Source organism: Miniopterus natalensis, chromosome 10 (assembly GCF_054644295.1).
Source record: "Miniopterus natalensis isolate mMinNat1 chromosome 10, mMinNat1.hap1, whole genome shotgun sequence".
Lineage (NCBI taxonomy): Eukaryota > Metazoa > Chordata > Mammalia > Chiroptera > Miniopteridae > Miniopterus > Miniopterus natalensis.
In genome coordinates, this window is record NC_142090.1 from 65,252,570 (window position 1) to 65,271,695 (window position 19,126).

The 19,126-nt window shown below is 35.5% G+C and overlaps 1 protein-coding gene and 1 long non-coding RNA gene across 2 annotated transcripts in view; both read left to right on the top strand.

Moving 5' to 3' along the window:
- PHF14 (PHD finger protein 14) overlaps window positions 1-19,126 on the top strand; it is a 138,269-nt gene that overhangs the window by 99,759 nt on the left and 19,384 nt on the right. The window lies entirely within an intron of this gene.
- Window positions 9,896-17,941, top strand: LOC148092283 (uncharacterized). Its single transcript, XR_015715184.1, has 2 exons — window positions 9,896-11,977; window positions 14,124-17,941. It is a non-coding gene; the product is annotated as an uncharacterized LOC148092283 (long non-coding RNA).

Here is a 19,126-nt window from a genome sequence, read left to right on the forward strand (position 1 = left end):
AATTCAGCATTCTTTTAGGATTTGTGAGACAATGCCCTTTATTAGCTTCACTGAGTGTTTATTTGCCTTTTCACTGATACAGGCATGTAAAAATCTGGAGGAAAGCTGTATGCAGTGCCCTCCATTAAAATCCCATCGAACAAATCTGTTGTGGTTTGTAGACTTACTAAAAGTCTGAGGATTAAAACTTTGGGGCGGGATATCCTTGATGATTGCTATAGTTAAATATTTAGACTTTAGATTTTCTCTTTGATAGTTTAGGGGATAAAGCCCATAAACTTCCAATTGATCTTTGACCTTCTCCTAGACAAAGTTCAAGGTATGCCCTGCTACTCTGGCATTTTCCTTGGCTCGCAAAATTGTATGTCTTTTAAGCCCTTAGTTTCTAACAGAGTGCTATATGTCAGACTAGTAACAGTGATTTGTGAATTCAGTAAGTAGTAACAGCCATTAACAATTCCACTGTGCTTTTTTTTTTAGAGTATGTTATTTGTTTAAATTGAACATTTATATACTGAACTGAACTTACTTTTTATTTGTCATAACAGTCTGCTCAAAGAGGTTGCTTACTTCATTGTCCTAGACATGTTTTGAAACCTGTCCCTAGGTAATACTTTTATCAAGTAACAATTTTCAGCAAAACAAAGATTGTTTATGGTTATTTTTTATAATAGAATTGGAATTTATGCTGATCTGTTTAGTTCTGTAACCTAAGGTAGTTTTCACGGTGCCTGTGTAATATACATTAAGCATATTGGTTTACTTCAATAAATTATGGTCAGGTGTTCCTCTAGAACCTTTTCAAATATATGATTTGTTTCCTCTAGGTAAAATGTATCAATGTTTATGACATACATTTTTATATACTTCAGCATTATATTCACAGAGAAAGAGAATGATTGGGAACCTCTAAAATGAGACAAATGTTTTCTATGTTAATAACATACAAAATTGAAAAACTAAATTACTTTTTAAGTTACAGTTACTATAAACTAGGAAAACGAAGCCATTTTCTAATTTAGATGGCATGTGGCCTGGTGCGTTTCCATAGCATGCTGTGGAAAGCCATATGTGATGAGAAACTAAATCACAGCTGAGATAATTAATCAAAGTACGCTAGGGCACCATACATAGGGTTGTCTTTCAGAACTCACCAACCTTATCATTCTTTAGAATTTGTAAATTCTTCTGTTTTTTTTTTATATATATATATATTCCCCCGCCCCCTTTGGAGGAAAAAAGTCCCCTACTAAGAATATGGTAGTTAAGCTGAAAGATATTTCTTTACTGCTTTTAAAAAGTTAGTAAGAATATTTTTACTTTATTAACCCAGTATTTGAAATAATAAAATTGGGTTTTGTAACATACCAATGTAAAAATTCAGAAGTTATGGAGACTATATTAATTACACAACCTGTCATTCCAGTATTTGTATGTAATGTGTGGAGGCAGCATTCATTGCGAAGAGGTGGTCCTAGTTGAAGTGAGCTAGCCCGTTCTCAGAGCTGAGAGAGTAACGCCCGAGTAAGAACGGCTCAAGTTCTAGCTTCAGACAAGTGAGTGAGATTTCAGGTATTCTAGGTATAGATACAGCTAGATAGTTTATTCTTTCCAATTTCTTAAACATTTAATTTAATTTCATCATTTTGTAGAATTACTTATCTGTTAAAAATTGTCTTTGTAACTTACATATTGTGGTTTAAGAAGTATCTTCTTGGGACATTTGTAATACTTTCAACAATAAAGATAAATTTTAAAAAAAAGTACCTTCTTGCCTACAACAAAGATAGACTTCTTCAAGTCTAAGCTAGAAGACTCAAAGAATGAACTCTGGTAGTTAACAGAATTCAGTTCTGGAATTAAATATATTTAAGCATTCTAATCTTGATGTTCTGATAGAATCCTTGCCAAGACTGGTAAGAAATGATAGATTAGGGCCCTAGCCGATTTGGCTCAGTGGTTAGAGCGTCAGCCTGCAGACTGAAGGGTCCTCGATTCAGTTCCAGCCAAGGGCACATACCTCAGTTGCAGGCTCTATCCTTGGCTCTGGTTGGGGCACGTGTGGGAGGCAACCAATTGATGTGTCTCTCTCACATGGATGCTTCTCTTCCCCCCCTCCTCACTCTCTGAAAAGCAATGGAAAAAATATCTTCAGGTGAGGATTAAAAAAAAGAAAAGAAATTATAGATTAAGGTTTGGGGATATAGTGAAAGTGTGTTATATCATGTTACTTACTATTTTGACATTTACTTTTTGACATTTCTGGAATTTGGATGTGTATCTATAAGCAGTTTATATCTTTAAGTGATAGTATTTTTCTATAAAATTTTGCCATTAAATTTATGGAGTTTCTTACAATTTGAGGCACTGTTAAATAAGAAAACAGAATAATTTAAAATACTCAGAAAGTCAAAGTATTCAGTATGATGTAGAGAGAACAGCTTTACGAGCTTTCAGAAGGAATAAACTGGGCTCATATAGTAACTATTTATAGTGCTTGTGACCTTCAGCAAGCCACACTCCAGCGGGCTTCAGCTTGCTCATTTGTGAAAAGTTTAATGGCAATACTTGGAATAATGGAGATACTCATTAAGTAAATGGCATCTCTTATTTTTTAAAAATAAGCAAGCATTTTAGTCAAGAGGAAAGTTCAAAATTAGTGATAATGTTATGATTTTTAAATGTAAGAAATGTTTTTACAAAGTAATCCGAAGATCAATTTTCTGTGTTATTTTTTGTCTTCACACATACAAAGTAAAAATCTGTCTTGTCTCTTCCAGAGTTTCACACTAGAATAAGGTCATGTCTAACTTCTTTATTCACAAAAAGGGCTATTTGTTTTCATTTCCTGCTAGAGTTAAGAGGCAAGAAAAAGTATTTTTATAATTAACCTATTTTTAAACTAAGGCACTTGTACTCTAGACTTAAAATTATATAGTATTCCATAGGTATTCTTGCTAAATTTATTGTATGTCATTAGCAAATAATTGTTTTTTTTATATTGATGGCAATGCCTATTTAACATTAAATATAGAATTATGGCCCTCTGTGAATCGCAAAGATCGTACATTAATATGTTTATAAGTAGAAGGCACTATATTACTTTCATATTTAAACCAGTGGATCTACCACTATTGAATAATAGGAAGATATAACTGATACGGGCATAAAAGTGAAACTTGTTTTTAACTGAAGGCATGTTTTGTCAATAGGTGAAAAAATATACAAGAAATTCCCTATACACTGTGGAGGTGTATTATTTCCTTGGGGTCATGAAAACTATAAACTTGAAACTGAAATAAAAATTAAAAGTAAATACAATAAAATTTAAAAGTAACAAACACTGAAAACAGGTATAAGATAATTTATGGGCCCAGTTTGTCAGATTGTATGCAATTTTTGATAATAAAGATTCATCAGGCCTAACAAATGTCTTTTACAGAACAGGCATATATTGGAAACTCATCCTTTCATGGTATAAATGTTGGAATACTTTTAAGGATAGAAATGTGACAAATTCTGGGCTAGTGTGTTCACATTCCGTGTGGAGTATAGAAATTAAGGTTATTAACTTTCAGGGCACACTGTAAACACATTCAGAATTTCATAAAACGATTATGTGCCTTCAATATGTCTCACAGATTTATGCCCCAAGAGCGCTTGCTTCATTCTGAAGTGAGGGCATTATACTCATTCTCAGATGCTCCTAATGCCTTTCTTTTAGGGATGTAGGACCTCAACATGTCCTTTATGTGTATGAGTCAAAAGCCAATGATTTATACATATAAATTCTTCAGAACCCTATTTTTACACCCCATTCTCTTTTTCTGCCACCCGCTCCCTGGTTCCCAGTGGAAGAAATCACAGTCAGCCTTCTGTATGATGGATTCCACATCCACAGATTCAACCAACCGAGAATTGCAGTTGGTCGAATCTAGGGATGCGTCACTTGTGGATATGGAGGGTTGACTAAGGGACCTGACTATCCTAGGATTTTGGTATCCCTGGGAGTCCTGGAACCAGTTCCCCATGGATACTGAGGGATGACTGTACTTCCTTAATTGTAGCATATAAATTTCTCTCATGTTACTTAAAAAATTGAGTATCTCCTGGGAATTTCATATATGCTGTTCTTAACATATTTTCCATTGGTAAATGCTGAGTAAGGCAAATTATCCTTAAAGGTCCACACTGTCCTCCATGGCCTCAAAGCTCCAGCATAGTCCAGTCCTGCTCCATATTAAATTCTTAGCTTCGGTTCTCATTTTGTCAGGGCCCTGTGAGCTACCTTTAAACTACCTTTAATAGGTTAGGTGAACATCACTTTATTCCTTCTTGTGCTTTATTTATCAAAAACAATTTTTAACCTTCTGGTTTACCTTATAATTTGTAATTCTCATCATTTGTCAATCCACACAGCCCAAATGCCAGGGATTTCTCCCTGAAGTGTAGTCTACAGATCACCTGCACCAGGATCTCCTAAAGTACTATTAAATATGTGGTTCAGACAGCCCCATGCAGACCTGCAGAACCAGTATTTCTGGAATGATGCTCAGGATTCAGCATTTTTGTAAACACCATACGTGATAATTATGATTATTAAAATTTAAGACCACAACTTTTGACCCTGATCTCTTTTAAATTCCTTACACATACTTTGTCTCTAACTTCAGTATTCACATTTTGCTGTTCTTTAACAGGACTGTCTTTCAGCCCCATAGGCAAGGTAAAGAGATGACACCTGACTCAGGTTCAGAACAGTAGCATTCCTGGATTACTAATATACCATATGCCCATTCTTCCCAAGTTTTGGAATTGCCCAGAAACATCTCAAGGATCTTCTCTGAGCTGTATTCAGTTTGTCCCATCAAGAATCTTCCTCAATTACTTTGCCTCATCTGCTTGCTACTTCTTTGTGGTAGTTGACACTGTTGGTAACTTCCTACTTTGTACAAACTCCTTTCTTGCGTTTAGTGAACCTGTTCTCTTCTGGTTTTCTCCCTTCTTAGCAGACCATTTCTTGGGTCTTTTTGGTAGGCTTTTTTGGCTTGTTTTCACAGTCTTCTCTCACTCTGCAGGCTACAGCATCCATACCCAAAGCTCTGTACCATAACAGTTTTGCTACAGGAATCTTGGGATTTAGATTTAATGACCCATCTACTTTCTCTGAGTTAATAGTTCATCAAGAGAGAGGCTTTATGCCTTTTTAAATATTATCCTTTGGTCTGATTAAGACATCATGTGGTGATAAATTTATCAGTAAGTTCTAGTTGGCCATTTCCATGATCTAATAGTCTCCTTTCACTACAAAGTTTAGTATTTACTTAAGTAGGAGAATTCATACCAACTGATCTCCAAATGTATATTTGAGGTATGATTGAATGTGCTATAATTGAGGTGTCAGACTCTTAAGGTTTGTTTAACTTTAAAGCTGAAAAGTAGTAATTTGAAATAGTAATTTTTAATATAACAGAACTAATAACTTTTATATAAAATCTGGCTTTAAATAAAGAAGTGCTTCTCACTCTTTTTCTCCTTCCTTCTTTTCTCTAACTCTACCTCTCTGGAGAAACTTGGAGTCAGAAAAAGAAGTAACATACATTGTGCGTGTCTTTTAAAATTTATTATAGCCCGGCCTGGCATGGCTCAGTGGTTGAGCATCAACGTAGGATCCAGGCCATCGGGGTTGGATTCCCAGTCAGGGCACATGCCTGGGTTGTTGGCTAGATCCCCAGTCGGGGGCATGCAGGAGGCAGCCGATCAATGACTCTCTCTCATCATTGATGTTTCTCTCTCTCTCTCTCTCCCTCTCCTTTCCTTTCTCTGAAATCAATAAAGATATATTTTGAAAAAAAATAATAAAATAAAATTTGTTATAACTGTTAATACATGGTCATTGTAGAATAATTGAAAAATTAAAAAATATTTTAAAATATTTAAAATTACCTGCAACAATAGCACCTAAAAGTATTACATTTCTGCTCATGTTTAGGTAGTATATCCTATATCCTACTACAAGCTACTCTTTAAGAATTGCAAACATATTAATCAAAGGAAGCCATCAATAAAACGAAAAGAAAATTTACTGAATGGGAGGAGATATTCACCAATTATACATCTGTTTAGGGGTTAATATACAAAAATTTATGAAGAACTCATACAACTTTACATAAAAAGTGATTAAAAAATGGGCAGAGGACTTGAATAGACACTTCTCCCAAGAGGACTTACAGATGGCCAATATGAAAAGGTGTTCAACATCACTTAATCATAAGGGAAATGCAAATTCAAACCACAGTGAGATATCACTTCATACCTGTCAGAACAGCTACCATCAGCAAATCAACAAACAAAAAGTGTTGGGGAGGGTGTGGAGAAAAGGGAGCCCTCGTGCACTGTTGGTGGGAATGCAGACTGGTGCAGCCACAATGGAAAACAGTATGGAGTTTCCTCAAAAAATTAAAAATATAACTACCATATGACCCAGCAATTCCACTTCTGGGTATTTATTCAAAGAAACACTGATTCAAAAACATATGCACCCCTATGTTATTGCAGCATTATTACAACAGCCAAGATATGGAAGCAACCTAAGTGTCCATGGATAGACAAATGGGTAAAGAAGAGGTAGTAAATATACAATGGGATGTTACTCAGCCATAGAAAGAGAATGAAATCTGCCACTTGTGACAACATGGATGAACTAGAGGGAATTCTGCTAAGTGAAATAAGTCAGACAAAGATAAGTATCATATGATTTCATTTATATGTGGAATCTAGAAAACTAAACGAACACACAAAGCAGAAACTCAGATACAGAGAACACACTGATAGTTGCCGGGGGGAGGGGGGTTAGGGGGCGGGTAAGAAAGGTGAAAGGATACGGTGCAAACTGCCAGTTATAAAAACAGTCCAGGGATGTGATGTGTACACCATCGAGAATAGAGTCAGTAATATTGTCATAACTGTGTGTGGTGTCAGGTGCGTACGAGACTTATTGAAGTGATTACTTCATAAGTTATAAATGTCTAATCACTGTGTTTTACATCTGAAACTATTATAATACTGTATGTAAACTGTAATTGAAATTTTTTTTTAAATTTAAAATTTGCAATCATATAATTCTGTTTTAATGGCCTTTTTTCATGTAATTTTATTTATAACAATTTTTCATGTCAAATACTCTTTTCTAACCAGATTTTTAAGTATATATGTGCAGTATTTCTTTGTATACATATACTCTCATTGTAATTGCTGGTTCAAAAAAAAAAAAAAAAGGAACCCTTTTAGTATAAGAAAGTACCATAGGAGTAACAACAGCAATGGACACTTGTGAGTACTTTTGTGTGCCTAGCACTGTCAGTGTACCATCCCGTGTCCTCCTCACCAGAGTCCTATGGTAGTTACTGTTTATTAGCTCCTCCTTGTGGATTAAAGAAAAATGAAGTTTAAAGAACTTAAGGATTACACAGCTAATAAGTGGTACAACAGTGATTTGAACCCACACCTGCCTGATTTTAGAGCCTGTGTTTTAGAAACTTGCTTTTATACATATATTGAAATAAGTATTTTCTGTTCCTTTTTTGCAAGAGATTCTCAAATTAGATTTTGTCCTGAAGCTATTTTAGATTTTCATAATGTAGAAACTCAGATAATTTTTCTATTAGGAAAAAACACTAGTACTACTAGGAAAAGGAAAAATATCTTTATTGTTAAATGGGATGTGTTTTGATCTTTCTAGCAAGTAGGGGAATAAAAACTGGAGGTTATTCTTAAAACAAATAAATTAATTAAAGATGGTCCTACAACTCCTCAAGGCTTTTTTCCTCATAAAATTCAATGAAATAAGTATCTGTGTTAACAGAGCTGCCACTTGACAATATAGATGATTTATGTAGAGCCAGCAGAATCTAATCTGTTATACTTGGAGGGAGGGTGAGGAAAAGGGATCTAAAGGTGAATTTTTTATTAGGCACTAAGCACTGTATTTTAGCTGAGTCAAATATTTCTTCTTAATGTTTGTCCTGAGTTGTGAAATTTAAAAACCTTTATTGTGCAAAGAAACTAAAATCAACCACATTCAGTCTTTTTGCAAAGACCGTTTAAGAATATTCTGATTTGTGAAGTGTCAGCCACTTTATGTACAAACTGGAAGATTTTGTACATTTTTTTAATATCAGCAATCTTTTGCAGTAAAAATTCCTTTATTCAAAAACAATGCTTTGTTTGTCAGTGGATCAAGTACCAATTATAATGCAATTTAGGCTCATTTGGGGTTAATTCTTTTGTTTGTTAACCAAAGAGTATGAAATTACTACTTCACCTATAAAAAGTTAAAAAAATGTTTACCTCCTCCTTGACAGATAAAGATTCACATATGTAACTGTTTTTATTCCACTGTATTTCTACCTGTGACCTGGCTCAGCCATCCAGATTTTTTTGTTTCAGACTTGTACAGGTTGTTATCACTTTAATGTATTGTTCCTTTTTTTTCTTTTGAACTATAGTCATATGCTAAATTTAAACTCTGGTTGCCTAAATGCAATCTCTTTTTATGTTTTATCTGAAGGTTTCTTAAAGGTTTATGTCATAGTGTTATATCTTCATTTAAGTTAAGTTGGGTTTTGGTGAAATGTACCTTCGATAATGCCTACAGGTGATTATCTGCTTCGCTGGTTTGAAAACTCTTTAGAGTATGCTTATAGAGGTTAAAATTTTTAAGAATCACTTTGAAAAGTTCAGGCTGCATCAGAGCATTTTTATTAGTTCACTTCTGCGTTCCTGAGGGACTGGACTATTTTCTGAACTTTTCAAGACAAATAGTATTCTGTAAATTCTTTTTCCAAAACCCAGATATCTAAATTTAGATTACCAGATATTTGTGAATCAGCTTGTGAAGCACAGATATATAGGTGGCTTAAAGCAAGTCATAAACATAAGGTAAATAAGCATTATTTTCTTATTTTAATACAGCAGTTTCAACATATATAACAAAACATTATTTAATAACTCAGTTTAACATTTATTCTAGTATCCAGTCATTAGTTTACTTATCACTAATTTTTTCGCACTTCAGGTCATTTTAAGACTGCGAACGAAGTAGATCTTTTAGAAAGCGTATTTTTCTTTTACAAGCAGGCAAATTGCTGTATAATTTAGACATTTTTTCTACCTTTTCCCTGTGATGTTTAGTGACTGGAAGCATTAACCTGTTACGGCATAAAGGCTATATTAAGTTTCGTGTTGTCTTCCATTTCTCAAGTCTACTACTACCCATGAGTCTAATTTTTGTGTGAGGTAAACTTTGTCTTCATGATGTTGTTCCCAAATCCCCCAATTTCCTCTTATTTTTAAATCTTTCTCACCTCTTCCTCAATTTTCCTTTTTCCCTGAATTAGTGAAAGCAGCATTTGAAAACATGACACTCTACATATTTATCAAGTATATTTGTGTTTCTTTATCAGTAAAAAGCTTCTTTAACATAGGAACTTCCCCAGTAGGGTCAACTAGAGTTAGTTGCCTTTTTATTTTTTACTCACCTTAGCAATTTGAAAAAATTAAAACCCCACAGTCTGAAATCCACACCTTTAACAAAAACCCTTCAAATTAATTTTAAGTAAAGAGTACAAAAGGAGACAATAGAAATGGTCTTATTTGTGCTCCGTATAAGATGCTTTAATGACTATCCAGGTTCCTGTTTTTAAAAGACTAATCTTCCATTTTTATTCAGATATGTTTTTCCTGAGTTCAAGGCAAGATGCAAATATAAAGCGACTTAATTCTTTCATCCCAGTGCCTTTACACAAGCTCTGTTGTTTCCTCAAGTGATTATAGGGCGTATCTCATATTTTTTCAGTTTCCCTGAGGTATTAATACTCTATAAAATATATATATATATATATATATAAATCTAGCCCAGTCTAATGCCAGGGCTTCAGATTCTCAAGCAGCTCAAAGCTTCTCACCAGCTCAGGTCTGCCTCAAGCTGGGAAACCTTGGGTTTGGAAGGGCCTCCTGGCCTTGGATCTTGTCCCTGCTCCCTGCGTGGGTTGTAGCTGCCCAGCATTACTAGGGTTTTCCTACCTGCAGTTGCCTTGATGTGAGAGGTGCCTGCTCCTGTGGGTCACTTATCACTCATTTTCAGAACTTAAGTCCCTTTCCTCCTCTCTGATTGGTGTCACCTCATTCCCACTTGGCTGTCCCACTTGGTTAGGTACCTTTCTAGGCATCTGGTCTTGCTGTCCTCTGTGGGTCATTTGTCCTAAGTAAACACACGCAAGCCCTCGCCTTTTTTCTCCACTGCTCCGTCACAGGAGCCAGGCAGACATGCCTCGCCGCCCAGTCTCTGTGTCCCTCAAGCCCTGGGTCACTCTGAGAGCTTTTCAGAAAATCCCTCTTATCTAGGGACTGCCTCTAAAGTGCCCCTTCCAAAGAAACCCATCCTCTCCGACCTCGCCTGTCCGTCTTGTTCAGGCCTCTCCTGATCTTCCAGGCCCGTGTTCGCTGTGAAACACTTCAGGGGAACCAGTCCCTGAACTGTTGTATCAGGGCACATCTCCTTTAACACACGAAATTTTATGAGACTGCGAGAAAATCTCACTCAGCCCGTGAGTCCTTTAATGTATGTGAAATGCCCTCCCCTGTGACTCAGCTGGCGACCCTTTCTTCCTTGGGACGCCCGCTGCTTCACCCACTGCCTGCCAGGTGCCCAGCCCTCCTCCAGGCCACCAGGCCACCGCTCCCCTCCGACTTCCCCTCCTTTCTAAGCTACGATTTGGCCTCGGAACGTACCCTTTTACAGAGCATTAGAGTCCCCTATTACAGATCCTCTGCTTTCTCTGCACTCACTGGATTGGTTCATCTGTTTCTTTTCTGGCCAGAAATAACTGGAGGAAATGACGAACTTCGGTTCACTACAAATGTATGCCTCCTACGTTAAGCAGGGCCTCCGGGCCATCGTGGGAGCCCCTTGTCAGATTCCCGACAGCAGTTACTTCAAGTCTTGGCCACATATCTCAAGTCTCGGTTTTACTTCCAGCACCTTCATTTATCAGCAAGGCTTTCTTACCTCACCGAGGAGAAAGGGGGCAATTCCTCATCTCCCTCCTCTCAACCTGAGAAGTAGCCTTTGCACTTTTCTGACTTCCGTCTCTGTTACTTTCCCTCCCTCAATCTCTTATTTACTGTCTCAGAAGAAAAAACAAAATGTCACTTACTTTTGTTCTCTATTCCAAAAATCTTTCTCTTCAGGGTCCGTTTTTATTCCCATTAAGCCATGTTAAAAGTTTTTCTCCAAGTCAGGCTTTTTGAAAGATGACTTCCCACATGTCCTTCCAGGTTAGAAAACTCAAGGAAGGAGCTCTGCCTTGTCCATACCATAGGACAGATGTCAGGGCTTTACCCCTGACTTTCAAGGCCACCTATAACCTAGTCAGTCCCCAGCTAGTATTCCAGAAAGCTATGTCTGTCACCCTCCCTCTCCCCACTTCCTCTGTCTGCCCTTCTCTCACAAGATCAGGCCCCTTTTTTTTGTGTTTGTTTTTTGGTGTTTTATTTTTTAAATTAAATGTCCAGCCCGGCTGGGCGTGGCTCAGCGGTTGAGCATCAACCTAGGATCCAGGAGATCGCAGTTGGATTCCCGGTCAGGGCACAGGCCCGGGTTGCGGGCTCCATCCCAGTCAGGGGCGTGCAGGAGGCAGCTATCAGTGACTCTCTCATCAGTGATGTTTCTCTCTCTCTCCCTCTCCCTTCCTCTCTCTGAAATCAATAAAGATATGTTAAAAAAAAAACAAAACAAGAAAACAACAGCAAGAAACACCTCATTAAATAAATAAATAAATAAATAAATAAATAAATAAATAAATAAATAAATAAATAAATAATAAAGTGTCCAGCTGAAATCCTGGCTTTCTCCGTCTTCCTCAGGTCTGGACTAAATCTGTTGCATTTGTTTGCTAGACTGTTCACCTGGCATTTGGTAGGTGTTTCTTTGTACTGTTATTCATCTTTTTTAATGTTTAGGTTCTTTTGACCAGTTAGACTACAAACTCTTCTGGCAGAAAATATTTCTCTCATACTTCCTTGAAGACAAGGAGCCAGAACAGTTACACATAGTATTTTCTAAGATAGACAGATTTAAAGTTGCTCCTGGTAGTTCTTCACTGCTAGCCCATTTTCTACTAGTTGTTACTGGAATTATTTTTTAAACCTTTATTTTGCCAAATGGCAGTGGAAGGGTGCACGTTCTAGTTTTTGCCCTGGATGCCCAAGGCTATTTGAAACAACAAATGATGTCTGAAACATAAACGCCTGCCAGCCATGACCCAAATACGCAGAAAAGACTAAGAGTAAGAGACGTAAGAAATTATCTGTTGAGCAAACTTAAGGTAATATTCCTTCTTAGAATAGTTTCTATTCCTGTCTAGTTCACTTAGCATCTCTATAAGAGTACCTGTTGATTATAGATTTCTTTGGAATAGAGATAATAGTTTTAAATTAAAAAGAAACTGCCCTCCAGAATGAAGAACACTGGGGTTGTCAAAGGGTGTAAAACTAATCTCAAACAAAATGTCTATTTCGTATTTTTTGTACATAAAATTTGAAAAGAAACAGGAACTCTTTTATTTATACAGGTATTTTCTTTTCCTTGATGGGCCTACCAATATGTCTGCAATAGGAACCTCATTTTATTGAATAAAAATCTGTATCATAGTCAAAAGGTATGCCACACATATTGTACTAGGTGCTTGATATATACTATGACAATCAGACATGATCTCATTTTTTAAAAACTTGTATTCTAGAAGGATAGAGAAGCATGTATGCATATAATTGTAACAAGGTTTAAAAGTGTTAAGTGCCATTAAAATGTGCAAATAAGCTACTGTGGGCACTGAGAGACTCAGTAACGTTTTCATCTCCAAGAATCAAAAAGAGATTGTAAATAACATGCCATTGGAATGGGATTATGAAAACTAGGAAGAGTTTGATAGGAATATAAATCAGGGTAGGCTAGGTAATACAGCACAGACACAAAAAATACCAAATTTTTGGTGGATTAACACTTGTTGATTTCTCATGCAAGTAACATGTTAATACATGTTGGAAGAGCAAGTCTGCACATTTGGTCACTCGGGGATCCAAACTGATGACAGTTTTATTTCAACATATGTGGTCCAAAGCACTGTAGGAGGAAACATGGCAAACTACAGAATGACTTTTAAAACCATATATGGAAATTAACACGTCATTGCAGCTTACATTGTACAAATAGAATGATTTGGTAGTGCAACACGCAGCCCTCTAAGCAAACTTTGTCAAAGTCTGAAAGCGTTCTTGCGCTCTAGTGTGTGCATTGAGTACTTGCACATAAACATGTGGATTTCCTTGTGTCCTGGCATTGGAACCCACCTCTTCCTTCACCTGACACACCCTTCTAAGGCCTCTAACTTGACTTTATTCCTTCCCTCGGCAGTGTTCTTTGTTACTTCTGGTACAAGCAATGTTTTCTAAGAAATTAGTCTCTTAGATGTACATGCTCAATGGCCCTGTACTCTTAGTCAGATATTCTTCAGAAATACAGACTAAGAATCCAGTTGTCTAGGTAGCTGCATTATCTTGGGGGTCACTTGTTCTCTCTCGTTCGCTCATTTCCTCAGTAATAAATAATACCTACTTATTAGCCTTTTTTTTTTTTTTTGGCTGTTTTATGTTTTATAGTCTGTTAACTATGATGAGCCTGACGAGTACCGAATTCACTTTTCTATTTAATTGCATGGCCACAGGAAAAAGAAATAGTTTTCATGAAGATAAAGATGAAATATATATATTTATGCCTAGTACTTCTGAAACACTGAGAGTAGCACATCCATTGTGTTTTTATTCTTTTCTTTATTTGAGGACCACTTAAAATTATTTTAATAGAATGTCAGCTTTATAATTTTTTTAAATACTCTATAAAATTTAAGCTTGATCAAGTGCTAATTTTTTGTATATTTTTCATGGTAAAGAAATGTGGTTTTTTCCCATTGGAACTCCATCTTTGTGAAGGAGTAACAATTTCCTGCATTGGTAATGTTAAATGTACTTTAGCTTTCAATTCATTGCTGTGGTTATGTTTCCAGAGCCTGCTGTAAGAGATAAACCCATTGCAAATGAAGACAGCATTCATTTCCTTCCACCTCAGGCCACACAGAATTGATTGAGGTAATAAAATGACAGCACCTTGTAATATACTGAAGGCTCTTTAATTCGAAAACCAGTTCTAACCTGATTCACAGCTTGTTTAAAGCTAATTTATAGCTTGCATAATTTTCAGCTGGCCGACCAAGGTAAAGGGTGATATATGAAAACTGATAAAGAATTAACTTATGATACATTCAGACCTGTCTTGTTAAAGTCATCCAGTATTAAAAAACAGGTGGTGGGGAATGGTAGGAAAAATAATTGGTAAGCTTTCAGTGTACATAAGTAACATTGTTGACAACAGTTTAAATTTCCCAACATCTTATTTCAAGCCTAGCTTCTTGTCCTTTCTTTCTAAAATCAGTTCTGTTTGCATTTCTTACATTTTAAAGTCCTTCATTTTTCATCACATATTAAGTCAGGGTGAGGCTTGGTACAGTTAGCAGCTGCTGTGACTTCCACAGTGCCAAATCCATTGTCTGCCATGGTAGCAGTGCTGCTGCTAAGTAGTTCTGTCAGCATTTTAATTACAAATAATCTTTCTCGGGATGCAAGCTGAAAGGACTTAGAGTTCTTCATTTTTATTTGGGCTTAAAAATTAGGATTTGGCTTTTTGCTTTGTTGGCTGTTTTTATCTCTTCATTTAGCATATTTATTCATTTTTGACCCCCAAATACTGCAACTACCATAGTAAAGTATTCTGTACTATGAAAGAAGCCAGATTTTCAGAAATTTCATGTCAGCATTCACAAGCAGAACCTGGATTACACTTTCCTTCTTTTTGTGTAAATCCTTTGCATGGTTGTTTTTCCCTTAAGATTACTCAGCAAAGGTAGTTATAAAGTTGTTACATATTAATAGCTTTAATTTTTGATTAAAAATTATATTTAGTCATTCATAATCTTGTATAAAATAAAAAATGAATTTACTCTTTTTATATATATAGTACAACTATATGTAAGCACATAAACAGATATACAGTACAGTATTTATGTGGCATTGAAATTTGGGGGGATGTTTATTAAAAAACAGTTGAGAAACACTGGCATAAATGACTTTATCCCTGCTTTTTCTCTTAATATTACATAGTAAGTATTAAAAATTACTTTTAGGCAAAGCCAGTGGGCATACTATCAAATTGAGAAGTAAATAGTAGATTCCTTTGTGTTACTAGCATCAGGCATTATAATGAATTTCATTTGAGATAATCATAAATGCTAGCAGTCTACAAATATCCACAAAGTACTAGGTCACGTTGTGATTGGTAGAGCCAGAGAACTTATTTTTGCAGCTTGAAGACTTCTTTTTTTTTTTTTTTTTAATATATTTCCATTGATTTCAAAGAGGAAGAGAGAGGGAGAGACAGATAGAAACGTCAGTGAGAGAGAGTCATTGATCAGCTGCAGCTGCCTCCTGCTGGGGATCAAGCCCCCACCCAACCTGGGCATGTGCCCCAACCACAATCTCCCCCTCACAGGTGGATGCTCAACTGCTGAACCACATCAGCTGGGCAAGACTTCTATTTTTTATATTCAGCTCTCATTTTCATTTAGTTCACTGTTGGTAAAATTTAAACTCCTTGACTTGAATAATTTAAAATTTTATTAAAATTTTTTTCTCTCATTTTTAAGTGAATTTGGAGCCCATGTAACACGTGATTCTGGAACCCAAGTAATCTAGCCAAACACAAACTTGTGGTTATTATGTATTTCTTATTTTTGTAGCTTGAGGAGCTAACTATAACTTACAGTTGTTTTTTAGAACAAATGTTTTACTTTTTTCCTTGTATGACTTTTTACAAAAAAATCTAATAAAAGCAAAGGCCTTGGAAACATTGTTATTAGGAAAATCTCAGGGAGTAGGCATGTCTGCAAAAAATATGTGTTTTTTCATATTCACAATATTTATAAACATAAGAAGAATTTTGTTTTATAGCAGATAGTTTTTTAGATATGTTCTTTCATTTCTACTGGAATTAACAATAAAAAGCAGTTGGTTTTGAGTAATTTAAAGCAAAATTTACAGGTTTTTAAATAAGAGACATTAAGGGAAAAATATTTAAATAATTTGTTTTCTATTAAAAAATTAGACATTTATCTATATTAAACCTTTTAGAGTCATTTTTTATTTCAAGGTATACTCACTTGTTTCTTCTGATATTTGGAGAGTATTTATTAATACACGACTCAGTGTCATTTACATTATATAGGAATATTAATTTTACAAACTCTGCTCTCAATTTCAGTAATTTTACATATTGACCTAGAAAAAATAGCTTAATCAAGTTCACCTAATTAAGTTAACTAATTGTCACACTATGATGAACTTGATATTGAGAGGAGATTAAAGACAAATAGAAATCATCAGCCTTTGGTATGAAATCAAATTTAAAGGATTTTTAAAAGTTGAATTATTTTAATGAAGAATGTTTTACACTAGCCCTATAGGTAATTTAAAAAGTTAAGACAAAAATCTGTAGTGTGCCAATCATTTAGCTTTGTTTCTGAAAGAAATAAAAAATAAATTACAAAAGATGAAACATATAGCAAGTAACTTTGGTACCTTTTAAAGGTATAGCAGGTATATAAAAGGTATGGTAAATATTTCTAGAATTGATGAGTGTTGAGTAAAATATTCCACAGGATATGACTTAATGTACTATTGCTAATAATGTACTAATGCAGCTTTTTGATCAGCAAGTCCACATAATAATGGCATTGGCTTCTGGGTTTCTGTCAGGGTAGCGGGGATGACCTGGCCTATCAGGCCATTTATTTGGAGCAGTAACTTTCAAAGATCTCCGACGGTCACCCACAATTCCTTACCCACGCCTACATACCATCCTGCACACATCCCTATATATGGCCCTGTACACATTCCTCTACAGGACTCTGTGCATACCTTGTACAGCAACCTTCTCATACCCCCAAGCATCCCTACGTGTGTTCCTACACACAGCTCTACACGTAGACCTACACACAGCCCTTCATAAGAGCCTGCACTAAAGCGAAACACACACAATCTACACTAAACGAAACTTACCCTTCTTATCCTTACTATCTGTAATGTACCCTATTTTATTATTTTCTATTAAATTACACCTTTAAAACAAATGTTCACAGCTCCCTAAGCTCACATTGTGTCTAGATCGGAGCACGCTTGCTGTTATGATACATCCTGACTGATGTAAAGGTCTTTATATTGCTAAGTGTCTAGGCATATGAATACATCCAGAAGCAAATATAGATCATCTAGGAGGAAGTAATAATTTGCTTATAATCCTAATTTTGTGTAGGGTTTTTTCAAGCTTTTGTATGTGATCTTTTACTGTTCAGCAATGATGAGCTATAGATTTATAAGTTCTGTTTTTTCCCTCATCATACAATACACAGACTACAAGAGTATCATATGCAGAAATATTTAAAGAAACTGAAAGTTCCAACTAAGATGTTCCAGTGATAGGATTTGAAAGAGGTTCGTATAATAAGATTGAAACTTCTACACTTCATATTAAAAGAAAGGCTCCACGCCAGTAGAATGGCAGTAGGTTGCAAATTCTGGCATTATCTAAAATTACTCCCAACTACTTAATGACCTTGGGAAATGTTTAATTCCTGGGAAATGTCTTTTGATATACTGTCGGTACTGTAACGTAAACGTCAAGAAGTCGACATTGTTTTCATTATATTTATTAGCTGTGAGATAACCTCTTTTTTTATATGCCTATTTCTATAAAATTAAAATTAAGTGAAACATACCTGAGTAGCATGTGGTTTGTAATCAGACAGACCTGGAATTAGCATATCTACTCCTTCACTTAGTAGCTGTGCCACTCTGGGCAAATTCCTTAACCCTTCTGAGTTTCAATGTACTCATTAGTAAAAATTCTATATAGGTATGTTCTGAAGCTCAGAACATAGCATATGCAGAATTTCTACCACAATTTGCGGCCCATTAAATCACCTATAAGTGGCAACACATATCATCGTGATTATTATTATTATAGTTATTAACCTCATTTATCCTGATTTATGAGCAAAGTCAAGCTATTTTGTTGAATGTATGTTTGATATTTTATAACCCAAGATTCCTAAAAATTTATAGTAGCTCTTTATATGATTGTTACTGTCAAAAAAGATTGCTTTTGAGAAAAATGGTATCATGTATACATTTGATTATAGAAATTTTTTCTTCACTTATAACCCGTGGTTTCTGGATTAATATGAAATTAAAGCGTAGTCCTAGTTCACAATTTTTTCAACGTAGCATTATATGAATACTGTATTTTCTAGGCATCTTTCAATCAGGCCCTTAGTGTTGATTTTAATATGATACTAAATTATTGCTAATAACAGAGGTCAGTAGAGAGGCATTATGTGTTTGGACTTACCTGAAAACAAGTAATAACAAGTAATATCTCCATTAAAAAATCAGTTTGTTAGAATTATAAAGTATTGACACAGGAGAGAATTTGTTTCCCAAGGTTATTTGAGGAAAATGCCAGTTTCACCTTGTTTTATTCATAATAGTGTACTTATTCATTTATAGTAATTGGAATCAAAATTTAAATGTAGAAGTGACTTTATGAATCAACTGGTCAAGTTCTCTTAGACCTGAGTTCCCTCAAGTCAAGATTGTTTCTCTGGTTAAGAAATCTGGTGACTGTGGGACGAGGGGTGGGAGTGGTGGATGAGGGTATGGGAGGGGTAAATAGTGATAGAAAATAAGATAAAATGAAGAAAACAAACAAAAATTATATAAAATTTGAAAAAAGAAATCTGGAGTTTCAGGAGATTTGTAAACAAATTGTCAGAGACCCGTAATAAGTATCAGGGCCCAGATAAGGGTTTTGAGTTTCTGTCTCCAAGGCCATTGGTCCCAGTGCTCATTTATGTGCATTTGTGGTTAAAACTCTTTTAACCACAAATTCCCAAATATTGTA